General features: G+C 37.7%; 1 protein-coding gene across 1 annotated transcript in view; it reads right to left on the bottom strand.

Annotated features, from left to right (window-relative positions):
- Nucleotides 1–12,824, bottom strand: part of LOC127650410 (solute carrier family 45 member 4-like) — a 52,533-nt gene extending 39,709 nt beyond the window's left edge. The window contains exons 1-2 of the mRNA XM_052135839.1: nt 12,695–12,824; nt 10,131–10,230 (exon numbers count right to left, since the gene is read on the bottom strand). The gene's annotated coding sequence lies outside the window, so the exon portion shown is untranslated. The remainder of the gene's footprint in view (nt 1–10,130; nt 10,231–12,694) is intronic.
- Between the last annotated feature and the right edge of the window lie 335 nt (nt 12,825–13,159).

The following is a 13,159-nucleotide window of genomic DNA, read 5'->3' as shown; positions in this document are numbered from 1 at the left end:
CCAAAAGGGCAGCCGCCCGAAAAGATCCCAAACAGAAAATGGCAAGCAAGTATAGGTCAATGCCTCAGATTTTCCTGGTAAGATGGTAAGAAGAATCTTACTGCGCTAAATTAAGATCCATCATAGCTGGATTGTGTGGACGTTCCGAGATCACACTTATTTCCAAAGATCTATTATCAGACCTGAAAAGCTCATAGAAAACAAACAGCAACACCAACTCTGACACAAACCTCAGACAACACATTTGAATGCATTGGATTAACAACTTTTCCAGTCCTTCGCTAAATAAAACAGACATTCTTTATTATGGGTGTGGCCAAATGCAACGCAACTTCAGATTTGACATCGTTGTTAATGTCAAAGGTCACATGGGGCAGCAGGTGTTTGTCCAGGCGAATCCAGGTGGGGTGTTGATCCTGATCCTGACCCAGATTGAGGCGAAGTGTTGAGTTGCGTCGGTCTGTGTGGGGCCGTTTGTGAACGTGATCCTCAACATTAACAAACACAGGCATACTGTCTTACGCCATTCTCAAGTGTGTTTAGACAGTAATTAACTGTTCGGATTCATTTCGTGGCTCACAATAATTTATGCCAACACACCTTCAAGAGAATCTGTAAAACATGTTGCCTAGCAACAGCGATCAAGCGTAATTTGCATTAAGAAATAGCCTACACAACAATGCAAGGCAGCTTGATTTCAGACTTGAACATTATGTGTTATTTATTTGAACTAAACATTGCAATTAAAAGGATTGAAAGATGGCTTTTCAACAGTTGTGAAGGGCAACATCACTTTGGCAACGAACCCACTTCATCCGTGCATTCTCTCCATCATGGGCTACCGTTCGGGTATTTCGTTGTCCAAGCAAATGCATCACTTATTGTGGGATGTTGCGGGTCTAATGTTGGTGTTTTATTACCTTTCATCCCAGGACCCAGTTTAGCTGCTTCAGAAGGGTAATGACTATGAATGTGTGTGAATAAATGTGTTTTGTTCCCTCCTAGGGCTGTGTGAGATGCACGAAATATGTTCACGATAGTTTTATAAACAAAATTATAAAAAACACAATATCCAAATGGCATCATCAATATTCATGCTTTAGTGATTTTTATTATTATTATTATAAAAAATAAAAACAAAATTCAACCAAAAGACATTTCTAAATTTAAACTGCACTTCAAACAAAAATCAAAAAGCAATTAAAATAGCGAAGTGGTAAAAAAAACCACAACCACCTTTCCATTTACCATCACGCAAGTATCCGTCTATGACAACAGGTGGAAAATTACTAATACATATTAAGATCTAAAAACAATTATAAATGTAAACTTAATTATAACAATGATAATAATCACTGAAATATAAATAACGTTGTATTATTTTATGTTTTAATCACAGATGTACAGGCTGCAGAGTTGCGTTCACAATAAACTGCTCTGTGGAAATAAAGTGAGCTGATCTTAAAGCACCTCCTGAGCAGAGATGGTCTGAGGTCATTTGCGGCATTCTCATAGACGATACTATTCTTGCAAAAACATTTCAGAAGAGTGAGAACCCTTTACATACACGAGTTCCACGAGACTGCGCGCCTCTGAACAAACAGCGTGTCAGACATGCGCATAGACGGCTTTTCTGTCATCTGTTTGTAAAAATATAATAAAGTGTTTCTTCAAGCGCCTGTCTGTGTGTCAAACAGCATTTATTGTGTCATTCTGAATCTGAGACGTCTTACAGTTACCCACCATGCACATTATATCCACTGCCTGCAATTAATGCAGAGTATTGACGCTGACTATCACTACTGGAGTCGTGAGTTCGAATGACTCTAGCGAGGTCTCCTTAGCAACCAAATTGGCCCGGTTGCTAGGGAGCGTAGTCACACGGGGTAACCTCCTCGTGGTGGTGATTAGTGGTTCTCGCTCTCAATGGAGCGTGTGGTGAGTTGTGTGTGGATCGTGGAGAGTAGCATGAGCCTCCACATGCTGTGAGTCTCAGCGGTGTCATGCACAACGAGTCACGTGATAAGATGCGCGGATTGACGGTCTCAGAAGTGGATGCAACGGAGACTTGTCCTGCGCCAGCCGGATTGAGGTGAGTAACCGCGCCACCACGAGGACCTACTAAGTAGTGGGGCATTTAAAATTTCACAACATGGTCCCACTGTCCACATATATTTTTGCATGTTTATTAGGTGCTACTAGTTACAAATCAAAAAGGGAAATGGAAAATGCACACACCAGTCATGCTCTGTCTCAGGAAGATATAATGAAATCTATCAAACTCCAAAATGACAAAAAAAGTTGAATAAAACTATCATAAAAGTAGTCCATTCTTCCCACAAAGAGAAGCATTGTGGGATACAGTATCCAGTGTGGTGTGCTCTGGTTTTATACTGTACATTTGTATAATATCTAGTATGGAAGTATGCCATTTTGAACACAGCCACAAGCTAGAGGGAGAATATTGCATTTGTGATGGTTTGTTTTTATAACAACAACACAAAACCTTGACCCTTCGCCCTTCATCCAAACCTCGCTCGTACCCCATGACAGTAGAAACAACTCTGAAAAACAGTTTGTTCAAACCAAACAGCAGAACCCCTCTCCAATTATAAACTCCCACACTAACACTCACAAAAATACCACGTATGGCTCCACCCACTGCAGATCAACCTTATGGAAAATTCCGGCCTGGGAAAGCAAGACCTTTGGCAAAAACCAACCTCTCGGTTACATCTCGGATACGTGCAAGCACAAATCTACTTGTATCTGAAGTCAAGAATGTGTTTGGTTTGACACATACATTCGATGTTTCACATGTGCATACAGGACAACACACTAGCTAGTGTGCTGCTTTGCCATTTATTGCCTATATAGGCAGCTGCCTTTTATGGCAGCATCCTACCTGAAATTTACCCTCTGATTTGAAATGCTCTTCATAGGCAGCAACTATAGCGTGCTTAACGTGAAGCATTCCACAGTTTGACGTTAGCATGTTGCTAAGCTAATGCAGTCACACTCAAATCTTAAAAACAATAAAACACACACAAATATTGGGTAAAATAGTACATTTTAATTAGATTGAAAAATGTTTTACCACTATTTTCATGTTAAATGAATTATACGTTTACAAATCAACAATTCTGGACTTCAGTTAGCCTTTTGCGTTATTAGCACAATGCATTCTGGGATTTACGTCTCTGCAAAGATATATGCGATGCTGCTTTTGAATATGGCCAAAAGAAGTCATCTCAGAAGGCACCATGCTTTGCATCAGGAACAACTTTTGTGACGGGACTGTGCCCAAGATCCCTAAAATGCTGCCTATGTAGACAGCTCACTAGGTTATGGAACAGAGCTAATGTTGTGGGGTTATTAGTCAACTCGCTCTAATGTGCCCAAAAATAAAGAGCTTTTCCTGGTTATTCAGAGAACACAAAGTGTCTTTATGTACATCATCTTTCCAGCAGTTATGAAAGCCATTAGCTTTTTAACTATTCACACACACACACACACACACACACACACACACACACACACACACACACACACACACACACACACACACACACACACACACACACACCTTTAATTATTAATGGATTCGAAGTGAATCATTTATGTTAATTTAAACTTTTTGTTTGCAAGGCCCAGCTCCCAAAATTAACTCATCACATCATTTTTTTAACTCTTGGTTACGCGAGCATGCTAGCCTGCAGGGAGTGCTGACACAAGCTGTGCATTACGCAATGAGAGCAAACTAAGAGGGGAAAAATCCTCACAAGCTAAGATAGAGATGCATTGTGTGCAATCTGAGATGCTGCTTACTAAACTCTTAGAGTATAATGGCTTTTAATGCAGATTACATAACCGTGATTAACTCACACCAGGTTGAGTGTGTCTTTAACAAGATCAAATTGAAAAACACCATTTGGAAAAAATCATTAAGTTGCTCTTTGCTGTGATAACAGCTTCAGAGTGCGGATTACACGGACAGGAAGTGACATCAGAAGTAGTGTCTCGAATGACAGTCCATTATACGCTCAGATTTGATGCTACATTGTCACTGAAAGGTGAAAGTCTAAACGGATTTACGCTGGAGTGAGATTAGAGAGTCATTCATATGTAATATTTTTATCGTCTTTAAAGGGGTCACAGGGCTTAAAATGTGCAAAAGATACATTTCAAAGTATATCAGAGTGCAGATGGTGAAAAAAAAACTATCTGCAACAGTAGTTCTGTCCCAAAACCTAGTGAGATGCCTACCTAGACAGTGTAGGCTCTTCTAAAGTTTAGGCAGCCTTCCAAGATATCTTGTTCGGGCCAATATTGCATGTATTATGGACGGAGAAGACAATTATACAATAATAATTAGATTTAATATGGAAACTTGTTGAAAAAATTGCATACTAACAATAAAAATATAGTTTAAACCTTGATAAAATTGACTATTTGTGCAATATTTATGGTGCTCTTTATTTTTGATGCATATTAGAGTATCTTGTTGTTAGCTGAGTATCTCACAGAGCTCATTATCAAGTGTGTTCAATGATAAAAGCAACAATTACCTCAACATTTAGCAGCTTCATTATTACAAAAACATCTCTTATTACTGGACACAATTTGCCAAAACACTGACTGACAAGACATTTTTTTAAAAGTTAATAGAAATAGACTAATTACACAATATTTGTGGTGCTATATATGGTTTAGGCCTATGCTTATTAGAGTATCTTACCATTAACTTAGCAACATGCTAATGGCACACTTGACTAAAATCAATAATGTGTGGTATCTCTTGTACAATTCTTGTCAGTAGCACAATTCTTTCAATTAACCACAACACGCTAACAAGAAAAATAGTTTAAACTTAGATAACAATGAACTAGTTGTTATGTATTTTAGCTTAGCATCATGCAGAGCAATGAAGCATGCATGTTCAACCATAAAAGCAACAATTACCTCAATGTTCAGCTGCTCCACTATTATAAAAAAAAACAGCTTTTATTCTTGGACACAATTTGCCATTATACACTGGCAAGAATTTTCTTTTAAATCGTAATAAAAATAGACTATTTTCTAAATGTTTGTGGTACAGTGTATTTTTATGCAAATAAGAGTATCTTGGCATTAGCTTACATGCTAACGCCAAACTCGACTGAAATCAATTGTGTTTTGCATCTCTTATTCAATTCTCTCAAGTAGGCATATTTTTCAATAAACCACAACACACACATAAAAATAGATTATTTATGCAATATTTGTGGTGCTGTGTATTTTTGATTCATATTAGAGTATCTTGTCTTTAGCTTAGCATCAGGTAGAGCAACGAAGCATGCATGTTCAACATTGTGCTGCTCTGCTATTACAGAAACATCTTTTATTCTTGGACCCAATTTACCTCAAAACACTTACAAGAAAAATAGTTTAATCTAAATAAAAATTGACTAGTTACAAAATGTTTGTTGTGCAATGCATGTTTATACATACTACAAGAGTATCTTGTTGTTAGCGTAGCATCACACAGAGCTCGTTATAAAGTGTGTTCAATGATAAAAGCAACAATTACCTCAATATTTAGCTGCTCCGCTATTATAAAAACAGCTTTTATTCTTGGACGCAATTTGCCATAACACACTTGACAAGAAAAAAAAAAAAAGTTTAAATCTAAATAATATTGGACTATTTACAAAATATTTGTGGTGCAGTGTATTTTTATGCATATAAGAGTATCTTGGCATTAGCTTAGAAACATGCTAACGGCAAACTGGACGGATATCGATTGTGTGTTGCATCTCGTGTGGTTTGTGCGAGTAGTGCAATGTTATATGGCAAATGGAGTTGCTGCCAATGTAAAGCGTTCCAGCTCAGTTATGATGCTGCAGAAGAAGGCAGATGCCTGTGTAGGTAGCAGACAGCACAGCAGTTCACTAGGTTTCAAAACAGCGCTGGTGTGGTCAATCGTACAAGCAAAAATGATCTCCAACATTCATGCCACTGTTGCAAAAATATCTTTAATTCTTGGACACAATAGACCACAACAACTGAAAAAGACAACTATTGTTGAGTTTACAATAATAAGATACAATTCGAAGTAGTCTAGCACTGAGGACAATAACAACGTATAAGACAGCTCTGGACAGAAGTACAAACACAAAGATAGATTCAGTCAAGCTCTCAGGGGCCGAGGGATCTTGTGCTACAGTTATTCTTGAGCAAATCCCAATTTTCTTCAGGAAGGCAAGACGATATAGACAAAAACCTCACCTGGAGACGCTATTATTACCACAACAGAGAGGGCGATTCAACCACAGAACTCTAGACAAACACAACAGGTGGGGTCAAAATACGACACAAAAGAAGTTTAAGCACTTAGACTGACACACAAAAGCCAGGAATTCACCAGCAGTTAAAACAGACATTTGAGAGGACTACATGTTACTGAGATTGAGCTCACACCATCACAAAAGCCTTCAAGAAAACAATAAACTGACTGTTGGACCAAATACTGAAAATGAAATCAGATAAAACGGTCCGTAAACGACACGGAGGGGAAAGCAATATAGATTTCGGTCTCGATATGGATTTCTGAAAACTCAATATGGACTGTTCAGTGGCCAATTCATAACATTTTAAAGTAACACTTCACAATAAAGCTCATTTTATGCAAATTAGCATACTTATTAGTTATCGCAACTGTTGACACAAACAATGAACGATACTTTTATCAGGCACTCTTTTGAGTCTAAATAGATGCACAACTTATTTAATTTCCGTAGTTCACCCAAATATCAATAGCCTAATCATACTGGTCATAGCTATAGTTTACTTCCATGTTGCTTCTTCGTCAATAGAAGTCGATATGTCAAATGCAAATTGGCAAAAAATGCCAAAAAAATGTCACAAAAAATGCGCCACCTTGAGTAACAAACAGCATAATATGTATGTGTATTACTACCATTGTCACACAGACGTTGTAAATCAACATGAGATACAGTAGTAGTCATGTTTCTTGTAGTAAACAAAGAAATATACACTGGTGGCCAAAAGTTTGGAATAATGGACAGATTTTGCTGTTTCGGAAGGACATTGGTATTTTAATTCACCAAAGTGGCATTCAACTGATCACAATGTATAGACCGGACATTACTGATGTAAATAACAGCACCATCACTATTTGAAAAAAGTCATTTTTGATCAAATCTAGACAACAGCATAACTCCAACACCTTATCCTTGAGTAATCATGCTAAATTGATCATTTGGTTCAAGAAAATCACTTGTCATTATATCAAACACAACTGAAAGATATTTGGTTCATTAAATGAAGCTGAACATTGTCTTTGTGTTTGTTTTTGAGTTGCCACAGTATGCAACAGACTGGCATGTCTTAAGGTCAATATTAGGTCAAAAATGGCAAAAAAGAAACTTCTCTAGAAACTCATCAGTCAATCATTCTTTTGAGGAATGAAGGCGATACAATGCTTGAAATTGCCAAAAAACTGCAGATTTCAATCAAAGGTGTAACTACAGTCTTCAAAGACGAAGGTCAACTGTCTCTAACAAGGACAGAAAGAGATGTGGAAGGCCAGATGTACAACTAAACAAGAGGATAAGCACAGCAGAGCCTCTAGTTTGAGAAATAGACGCCTCACATGTCCTCCGCTGACAGCTTCATTGAATTCTACCCGCTAAACACCAGTTTCATGTACAACAGTAAAGAGAAGACTCAGGAGGACTTATGGGAAGAATTGCAAAGAAAAAACACTTTTGAAACAGAAAAACAAAAAGAAAAGGTTTGAGTGGGCAAAGAAACACAGACATTAGACAACAGATAATTGGAAAAGAGTGTTACGGATCTGAACCCCATTGAGCTTTTGTGGGATCAGCTAGACTGTAAGGTGTGTGAGAAGTGCCCGACAAGACACAGACACATCTATGACAAGTGCTACAGGAAGTGTGGGGTGAAAGGTCACCTGAGTATCTGGACAAACTGACCGCTAGAATAACAAGGATCTGCAAAGCTGTCATTGATGCACAAGGAGGATTTATGATGAGAATTCTTTGAAGTAGTTGAAGTAATTTGTTTCAAATTGTAATAGTATATAATATATTAGCTAGGGCTGTTGATTTAACACATTAATTCAGTGCGATTAATAATATAACATGTATCATGTTGTAAAAATGAATGCAAGTAATCATGTCCCAGGACCGTAATATTCCGACCATTGGAGCAATTCAAGCTTGAAGTACCAAATGTTTTCAGTAGGGGGCAGTAAGTGAAACTCCAGCTGTGCAGAGAACAAACCACACTGAAGCTTGCATGACACTCGCAACAGCACAAGATGAGAATGCATTCTTGCATACAAACACAGCGGGGCAGAGCACAACTCTGAATGCAGGAGCCTCAAGTCTTTTTCTAAGTTTCAAACTACATTTAACTTGACACAGCGACCAAATCGGTGTATGAGGAGATGCAACCAAAGTGAGATGCTCCAAAAGCGTCCGTCTGATGCAAGTCCCTTATAATAAATCTGTCTTGGACATCTTGAAGATTTAAATTGCCAAATGGATTAATGTGTTTTTATGGTATTGTATTACATTTTATATAATAAAATATATATTGAATTACTGTTATTTGAGGGCATCTCATGTAATTAATTAGATTAACAGAATGTAATCGATTGACAGCCCTAATATTAAGACTAACCAGGAATTAGTAAATGTTTTGTTAATTTTTGTGTTACCAAATTTTAGTATTAGTCCCCCAATATTCAACAGGCTATTTGGTTGTTAACTACAACAGTTGGTTTAGCTCACTGCTGTGGAAATTTCCATGCATGATCGCCTTCACATGACTTATGAAACCAGTTGACTAAGTCGACTGGTATCCTGCTTTGTAAACTAAAAGAAAAACTAAAAAGAAAATGTGAAGGGTGCAGCCAGTCTACAACAACACCAAATCCAGGGAGGAACAATGCTTGGCTAGGGAGGCCAAGTGAGTCAGCAAGAGCGCTTTCATAACGTCCTGTATTGTAAAAAATTTGCACCCTCATTGCAAATTCCTCAATCCACAGGACGTGTTCTGCAGGTTAACTTCACATCACATGTATCAAAACAACTTCTGCTTGATTAGAGGTGTTCTGTTGCATTTCAAAGCAGTCGGACTAAAGATGTTCACCTGTCGGACGATAAAATGGGGGGACTTAAATTGGCGGAGTGACCAGAGTCATATCTAGACCAAAACATCTTTGAGACTTGAGGGTGGGCTATTTTGACTTTGGCCAGTAAGCCAACTCCTATATTCACCCAAATTACCATAACAACCACAAAGCAATGCAGTAAAAAACACCCAGAACACATTAGCAGCCACACAGCAACGTCCCTTCAACCATCCACATTACTCTAGCATCATGGCGGTGAGTACTGCACATGCGTGAACCGCTCACATTTTCGTCATTACATTTTAAAATCTAGTTACTTATTAAATGTTCCCAGTCTTATTCAAAGTAAAAAAAGAAAAGTTTGTTTTTCTTTAGTCAAAAAGGTCCAATAACATCATAGCCCATTATTCACAGACAAAACCAGGTCCTGCCATACACTATTCTGATCCTAATATTTAGTTCACTCAGAAATACATCACATTACTGAAGATAAATGCATAGTAAATGAGAGAGACAAGACTCACTTTTGGCCAAACGCTATTATTAGTGGGTATTATTGAGGGGCGTTCGAGCGTGTGAGGGTAAGACTCACAGCTTTACAGTGTTAGACCTGGACTAAAAATCTCCAGCAATTAAAGGCTTTACTAAATAAAGATCTTATGCAACAGTCAACAAAGTACTTCACTACCATCATTGTTGTTGTTAAAAGATTAACACATTGCATTTATTTGCTCAATTGAATCCATTGTGATGTCAAACTCTCAGTCTATAACTATACCACGATTTAACATGTAACAATCATTATAAAACAGATGTTTCTCAGGCCAGCAAATCTCAGAACCATTACTCACTCCAAGATCCAAAAATACAACCCACACTCTATGCAACTCTGGGTTAACTTGATATCAGTTTTAACAGTCTAGCCGTCTCAAAACAGCACGGCAAAAACAACAACAGTGTGACTCACCAAAAGGCCTCGCAAGCTTCATAAATGTTCAATCCGACTGCATGCGAGGGCAGCGTGTCTCTTCTGCCAGCCCCTGAACAGACGCACAGCAGCTCAGAACCTGCAGAAAGCAATCAAACGACAGGGGTTAACATGCATCCCAGCAATGCAAACTAACCAGCAGCGTGCAAAAACTGTGTGCAATAAACCATTATGCACAGACAGGCAGCCACACACACTTCTGCTTTGCATAGCATGCTGCCGAGGATCAATTTACATGCAATTTCAATGAATTCTGAATTACCCAGTGACAACCCAGTTTGGCATGTAAACTTAAACACAGGATGTCTGTCAACTGAGCTCATCAATAAACAAAAGCCTCTTCAGTCCATTTTCAATTGCACACTGGCATTAAGATTTGCATATTAAACATGAAACATATTTAACAGCAACAGCTCATTAAAAGGAATGTTTTTATCATTATAGGATACATTTATGGTGCTTTTTGTCATTACTGAAGCTTGGCCATATAAAATCACCATCCCACTTACATCGTATGGAAAACAGAAGCTCAGATATTCTGCCTAACATCTCATTTTGTTTCACAGAACTGAAAAAAAAAAATGGACTTGATAAAAATAAATTAATAAATAAATGAATACAGGGTTGGAATGTCACAAGTAATTTCAATGTCAAATGTTTCCTTTTTGTATTTTTTGTATTGTGATTGTATGTTAAAGATTGATATATTACCAAGGCACATGTCCAAAAAAAACATGGTATTACCATGGCAAATATTCCAAAACATGGAATTCCCAATATACATGTCCAAAAAACATGTTTTTTTCCAAGGCAAATATTCCAAAACATGGAATTCCCACAATGCATGCCCAAAAAACATGGCATTTCCATGGCACATGTCCAAAAACATGGTTTTCCCATGGTAAATGCACAAAAAAAATATGGTATTATCATGGCAAATGTCCAAAAACAACATGCTCCCACAGTACATGTCTAAAATACATTGTGTTTCCATTGCACAGGTCCAGAATACATAGTATTAACATGGTAAATATCCAAAAAAAAAACATGGTATTCCCACAATATAAACAGTATGCCCAAAAATATGTTATTACCATGGTACATTTCCAAAAACATGTTATTCCCAGGATACATGCCCCAATACATTTACATTTAGTAATTTAGCAGACGCCTTTATCCAAAGCGACTTACAAATGAGACACATAACAAGCAATTTGTCATACAAAGTTAATCAACATCTGCAGTATAAGACTGCCAAGTTCTCACAGTGGCTGGAGTAAAGATGCTAGTACAATTTAGTGCTGAATGAATATATAGTACCTAATTGTTTACATTACCAGTCTGGATTTCTTGAGTTAGCATCTCGCTTTTTAGTATTTTTTATCAAAATGCTGGACAGTCTAACCTCATAATGTCTAAAAACATGGTATTTCCATGGCAAATGTCACAAAACATGGTATTTCCACAATACATACCCCCTAAAAACATAGTATTCCCATGGTTTATGCCCCCCCCAAAAAACATAGTATTACCATGGTATATATCCAAAAGATAAAGTAATTCCATGTGATAGGTCCAAAAATATGGCATTCCCATGATAACTGCCCAAAAAATATGGTATTTTCAAGGCAAATGCCCAAAAAACTTGGTATTACCATGGTATATATATCCAAGAAATATGGTATTCCCATTGTAAATGACCCAAAAAATATGGAACTCCCATGGTAACTGCTCAAAAAACATTTTATTCCCATGGTAAATGCCCCAAAAAAACATGGTATTACCACAGTACATGTCCAAAAAAAATATGTGGTATTACCACGGTGCATGGCTAAAATATGGTATTATCACAGTGCATGTCCAACAAACATGGTACTACCATGGTACACATACATAAAGCATGGTATTAGCACATTATTAAGAGGTGGAAGTACAAGATGCAGCTCTACCAAATATGATACACAAAGTTCGACTTGAGATTTGGTGCATTAGGATCCTCACTGAAACTGAACGGGACACAGTTGTGTAATATTCATTCATCACTACAGCTGTCCGAGCACCATCAGGTACACATTTAAACATCAGCTACTGCTCACTGATGAGAGGAAGACACACAAGGGCTTTAAACTACAGCTCTACATCACACTCATTCAGACATAATCTATTTTAAACTACTTATTTATCACGCACGAGCAACTGTCAACATCATCTGCACCTGCAAACAAACACTAATATATCATTTCCATGACAGACATGCAGCATTTATTAAAACCCTTAACTGCAGCCTATAGCTCATGATGTAAATTAATGCATCCCTATACGACATATAAATACTTACCATGCCTGTAAATCATTTATAATTTAATCGCACTGATAAAGTTTCCAATGAGCCCTTAATATCAGGGAAACAGTACAATCGGAAGCTGCATGCTAAATAAAACGTAAAGGATGACAGTGCACAGGACGTACAGTCCATCCATAATAACACGATCAAACATCAAACACACCGTGGCAGCATAATGCAACACTGTAAACACACTCACCGTGACGTCACAGTGCGCTGATGTCGGCAGAGTGTTTTATGTTTGTATAAGATTATATCTCAATGTCAGCATGTGTTTTGGTGTTGCTCTGGTTCTGCACTTCAGCCGCTGTTATAATGCGCCTTTAAAGGCAAGAGCTGTCCGAGAGACACGAGCCGCTTCCGCCGACAGATTTGGAGCCACGCCCCCTATTCAAATTATTTTAGAGGGCGAGGATTTAAAGGTAACGAGTGTGGGAAACAGACAGACAGACTGACAGATAGATAGATAGATAGATAGATAGATAGATAGATAGATAGATAGATAGATAGATAGATAGATAGATAGATAGATAGATAGATAGATAGATAGATAGATAGATATTTTAACAGACAGAGAGATAGATAGACAGACAGATAGACAGACATACATATCGACAGACAGACAGGCAGACAGACAGACAGATAGATAGCTAGATAGACAGAC

This window comes from Xyrauchen texanus, chromosome 10 (assembly GCF_025860055.1).
Source record: "Xyrauchen texanus isolate HMW12.3.18 chromosome 10, RBS_HiC_50CHRs, whole genome shotgun sequence".
In the NCBI taxonomy this organism is placed as follows: domain Eukaryota; kingdom Metazoa; phylum Chordata; class Actinopteri; order Cypriniformes; family Catostomidae; genus Xyrauchen; species Xyrauchen texanus.
This window is presented reverse-complemented; position numbering and strand designations above follow the sequence as displayed.